Raw genomic sequence first — 5,941 nt, 5'->3', positions numbered from 1 at the left:
ATTTCGGGTCGTTACAGTGAGCCAGGTTATAGATCTTGTAGACTAGCCTACGATGTAGGCTTGGCATGTTCCATGGTCCCACCGTTGATGCCCCGTCTCCGTCAGGTATGTCTTGCTTAAGATAAAAAATGAAATGTCGTTGATTGTGTATGTTGTTATTGTTTGGTCATTATAAAATATAACTCGTAATTGGACTTTTACTTTATTGATTGTATTATAATTTACTGCATTCATGTTAGCTTAATTCTATATTTATTTTAATTTAGAATACTTTATGTTTTACCTTGCATGGAATGTGAATGTAAATTGTTGTATTGATGATGTTTAGATTTACTGAGATTGTTGCTAACTTTAATTTTAGTAAGCTACTAAATGTTAGTGCATGCGTGAAAATGATTTTGCTAAGCAAGATCATATGTTTTAGTTAGACGTCTTGAACATAGATAAACTACACAGTCTTATGACCATAGAAATGGGAGGAATGTACCAATGTAAACTGAAGAGTAAGCAGTGTCAGATGAAATAAAATGACCTAAGAAAAGCTTGATAGACGTCAATATCTTATAGTACACTATAGATACTAAAAGTGGTAGTGCGTGAAATTTTTTTTTTTATAACTTTGAAGTATGTAAAAATGAAATTAAAAGTATCAATAAAAATTAAAAAAAAATTGAGTTAAGACCATAAAAGTTTAAAACATGTATACTTAAATTGATTGGTGAATGACATAAGTGCCTTTAATGGAAGCTGAGCTTTGGAAGTATTGAGATATAGAAAACTTTCCTGCCTTAATAATACAACCAATTAGAGAAGTTGTGAGGTGATTTAAAAGTATCAAGCCACAGTTTGGACGAGGCATTACGATCATAGTCAAAATTTTAGAGGTGTATGGAGAGGGAATACGGTATGAGATTGTCAAAGGTACCTTAAATTTAAGAAACCATGATTTAAAATGAACTTGGGTGGGGGATACACGAGGATTAGAGTGGGACATTGTCTCTAAATCAACTAGAAGTTTTGTGGTAATTCTTCTTAGGGTACACGAATGCACTCAAGAAGCTCAACATAAACAAATTGTTGTAGGAAATTACCGTACAATTTTTCCTAGCAATGTCAACCTAGTTAAAAGGTATTACTATAGTTAAAGTTTCAAGACTATCATTTTAAGTTTGATTTTCAAGTATCCCAAGTTTTATGGCATCTGAGGATATCCACCATGCTTATACAATACCAATTTTTATAAGAGAATTTTGTTAAGCCCATTCTTGGTATTACAAAGGCATTGAAAGGGTTGTGATGTCTTTCCATTATGGTTATAGGAACATTAGTTTTGGATTGTAGTAGATAAGGTATACCAAGAGAAAAGCCTATTTGACAATGTTTCCTATGGAAGTTACCAAATCCTCAAACTCTAGCTTGACCACAAATCAAATACAGGAAGTCGTTCCTAGATCCATGTGATTTACTAGTGCATTCTATTTGCATTGGAACAGGGTGGAGTTCTTAACTAGTTTCATGTCATGATTTTGAGTCCAAAAATTTACTAGAATTGGGGTAGGTAGCCAAGAGAGAAGAAGTATTACCAATTTCTTGATTTTGTATGGGAAAATAGGCAAATTTGTATATGGAATTCATCTACAAAGATGAGACATTAATGATGAACCAAATCAAGTGGACACCAACAATAATGAGGAAAGGAAAATAATTCTTTCTTTCTTTTTAATTATTAAAAATACAGAGAACGAACAATTTTAATTGGAAACATTCCTCTAATGAATTCCTAGGGAACTCCTATAGTAAATGGACTATACAGAATTGTGATCAGTCAAATATTGCAAAGCCCTGGTATCTATTACTGGTCAGTATTGGACTGTAACGAAATTTTGGTCTACACTAGCACCGTAATATCTTATTGGTGAGGAAGATTAAAATTAGAGATAGATCGAGAAGCAAAGATATGAGCGCGTGTGAGTAGGAAACAGAAAATATCTATCCTAGTTCTACCATCAGCTATGGGTTCAAATCTTAAGAGAAATTCTCGAGAATGTTTCTAACCCGGAATTTTTCTTTCTTTAATGATAGGGAGAGAGAAAAAAAAAATGGATCAAAAGAAAATGCCATTTTGGATATTTAAAAATGAGATTTTGAGAACTCATGGACAAACAGGTCAATTAGTGAACCTTTAGCTAAGTGTAGAAAATTGGATTTGGAGAACAATGTAAAGCAGAAACTAGTAAAACTATTGATCTAGTAGATGGAATCATAGTAAAAAAAAAAAAAAAAAAAAAAAAGAAGTGAGGAACTATGTAAGTTTTCCAACCTTATTGTATACATGAACATTTATTTCAATGAAGTGCCAGAGCCACAAACCTTAGATGAATTATGTTGTCCATGAAATTTTAGAAGAAGACCCAATATGACATGATAAGGCTAGGTACGAAATTTGGTGACCATTAGGTTATGATAACGGGCTAAACCAAGTGTAGGTGTAAAATGACTAATGACCAAAGTGACCTCTAAATGACATAAAATTTGATGAGGAGCCTTATATCATGGTGTAAAGGGATTACACGAAGTTACAAGACCATTGGAATATGCGGAAGAATTAAACCAAGATTTGGAGGTAAATGACAAAAAAAAAACCATTTTGGAGTATGAATTAAAATTTAAAATACCTAACTATCTGACAAGACACCTAATAAGGATTCAAAGATTTTATGAATACAAAGTGATAGGCTTATGAAGGTTTTATACATGCAAATAAATGTTATAACTCATACGAATTAAGGTATACTTGTTAAGAATTTTTGCTTAGTGGTACTTGAAGACTTAACAAAGAACTCTTAGAATAAGGACCCGAGTTATTCCAAGATTAAAACACTTTCAAGGACGAAAGTTTCTTTTAGAGGGATATAATGTAATAGCGGAAAAGTAAATAAAGAAATAAACAAATAAAAAAAACTTTATAAAAAATAGTTAAAATAATAATAATAAAAAATTAATTAATTAATTAAAATTAGAATTAAAAAAAAAAAAAATCATTCCCCACCTCTCTCCACTATTCCTTTGTCCCTTCCCACAATTATCTCTCCTAGATCCATCCCACCTTCCAAAAGAAAAAGAAAGAAACAGAAAAACAACAATGGTCAGTCTGAGAAGAAGTACAATGGCTTTCATTGCAGATTTAGAGATTTTTGTCAGTTATTACGGTAAAATCCTATCTCATATTTCCTTTTCCTTTATAGTTATGGTGATAAGAAATTAATTTAGGATCAAATCTTGTTTCCTATCTTAACTGTAATAATCAGATCTCATATACAATTATTAGATTTTTGTTAGCATTTTAATTATACGATAAGGTTATAACTTATATTCAATAAAATTTTAGGTGGCAAATCTATAAACTAAAAGATCGTAGTCTATACTTAAAATTGACCACTAATATCTGTTTACACAATTGAAAAACCTATTTACAGAATGAAAAGGATTAGAGAGAGAGGGAGATTGAGGAAAGATTTGTTAAACAGTATTTAACAAGTTATTTACAGAATGAAAAGGATGAGAGAGAGAGAGGGAGAAGTATTTAACAAGTAAATATCAGACGGCAGGGAGCTCCTCCCAATTAAAACCTATTTACAGAATGAAAAAGATGAGAGAGAGAGAGGGAGATTAAGGAAAGATCTGTTAAACAGTATTTAACAATAAAACGAAATATCAAACAGCAGTGAGCTCCTCCCAATTTTGTGTAACAGAAAACATCACAATTTTTACTAGAGGGTGGTGAGATTCAATATCAAACAGCAGTGAGCTCCTTCCAATTTTGTGTAACAGAAAACATCACAATTTTTACTAGAGGGTGGTGAGATTCTTTAAATTTTGTCTAACAGAAAAGATCAAAATTTGACTATTGGGCAATGTAAATTAGGGAAATAATTTTATAGAGTTCAAATTGAAACTGATGTCATGAGCTCATATAGGTTGACTCGGATTTCAAAGGACGGAATTGAACTTTCATTAAAGATATATTTGTGACAACGACTTAAGCTATCCAGGTAAGTGACCTTACTATCGGCATGGTTATTTTTTTATGTTGACACGTGCCCTGTGGTTCTGCACGTGTCATATATATTGATATGTGTGAATTGTCTGTGGATCGATATGCTTCCTATATGTTATGTTATGTTATATAATATGTGGATTGTATGATAATAATTATCGTACGATGTGCTCTAGGAGATTTTTGAGATAGGATACGAGAAGGATGCACAAAACGAAATGTAACGATAGGAGTAAGATACGTTCATGAAACGTTAGAGTTAGGTTACACACCGAAGTGCTATGGATAGGAGAGAATGGTGAAAGAATACGGTTAGGTTATTGGTAGAAAGGGTTAGGTTTGTGATAGATTGATAGAACGATAGCATTAGGGTATGTTCTTGTGACGATATGACTAAGGTACGTCACGTAATGATATGTCTGTGATAGGTATAAGAATATTAAGGCTATGGTAAGTTAGAGAACGATATGACTATGAAGTGTTTACGTTATGACTTGTTTATGATATGATGCATTGTATGCTAGATTATGGTGCTTAAGTACGTAGTTATGTGAACGTGAATGTATGCTTTTAGTCTGATGTGATGTGTAATGCATGTAACGATGTGTGGTCCTTAACGATTATGGCTTGTTTGTATGAATATTTGAATGTAACTGCATGAATTGTATGACATGAAATACGGTAAATTGCAGGAAACATAACCCTGTTAGGAATATGTATGATATGTAAAGAAATGAGAATGAGAATGACATGTAAGCATGAAAACGTGACAGGGGGTTATGTTCATTAATGATAACTGTAGGACTAGTGGGACCTCATGCATATTGTGTGCTCATGCATTTGGGGGGATACCCCTATCCCATCACGAGGGTACGGACGCGTACATCCAATGGCAGGACAACGATCGTTATGCTTTGCATAGCGCTGCCGTGACGGTTCTAGTTTTAACGAGTCACGGTGGGCCCCCAGAGCATGCCCACCGGCTAGGGACAGTGGCCCAGCGGTGTGCGAACTAGCTGGTGAGCTCATACTCGCACGTATGGGCTGCGTGTAGAGTATATGGTACACGTCCACGATTACCTGTTAGGATTACACCGTAGGGAAAATGAAACGAAACGAAACGAAAAAGAAACGAAACGAAATGAAACGAAACGAAAGATAGGTCTCATCATTTTATTGCATGTGATTGTTGCATTTAACCCCAATAGTGGGGTCACTTACTGAGTATTTCTTTAAATACTCAAGCCATGTGCTACTACATTTTTCAGGTTAAGGCAAGACATTCCTGTACGGCTGACGACGGCATCGCAACTCGAGATCATGGCACATGCATAGGATAGTGGTATTCATTTTCTTAGACTTAGGATAGAATAGGATGTTTTAAACTTAAACGCTTATTTATTTTATTTCGGGTCTTTTATTGTGTCGTTTTAAAGATGTTTTCGAAACACGTAAGTCCATGGCTGTGTTTTTAAGTTAAAGGTTATGTTTTATGGAATTTAAATGAAGTCTTCCGCATTCAATGTTTATGGTATGTATACAGTAGCGACCTTAAATTAAGTAGAAAATTTCGGGTCGTTACAGTGAGCCAGGTTATAGATCTTGTAGACTAGCCTACGATGTAGGCTTGGCATGTTCCATGGTCCCACCGTTGATGCCCCGTCTCCGTCAGGTATGTCTTGCTTAAGATAAAAAATGAAATGTCGTTGATTGTGTATGTTGTTATTGTTTGGTCATTATAAAATATAACTCGTAATTGGACTTTTACTTTATTGATTGTATTATAATTTACTGCATTCATGTTAGCTTAATTCTATATTTATTTTAATTTAGAATACTTTATGTTTTACCTTGCATGGAATGTGAATGTAAATTGTTGTATTG

At 33.6% G+C, this 5,941-nt stretch overlaps 1 long non-coding RNA gene across 1 annotated transcript; it reads left to right on the top strand.

The window, feature by feature from the left end:
• The first annotated feature begins 3,151 nt into the window (after window positions 1–3,151).
• Window positions 3,152–5,624, top strand: LOC147790669 (uncharacterized). The gene is made up of 3 exons (XR_015422789.1): window positions 3,152–3,209; window positions 3,978–4,052; window positions 5,326–5,624. It is a non-coding gene; the product is annotated as an uncharacterized LOC147790669 (long non-coding RNA).
• Window positions 5,625–5,941: the final 317 nt, after the last annotated feature.

This window comes from Cucurbita pepo, chromosome 10, assembly GCF_057944985.1.
Source record: "Cucurbita pepo subsp. pepo isolate OVF chromosome 10, ASM5794498v1, whole genome shotgun sequence".
Taxonomy (NCBI): domain Eukaryota; kingdom Viridiplantae; phylum Streptophyta; class Magnoliopsida; order Cucurbitales; family Cucurbitaceae; genus Cucurbita; species Cucurbita pepo.
The sequence above is the reverse complement of the archived record's forward strand: the minus strand, read 5'-3'. Positions and strand labels throughout refer to the sequence as shown.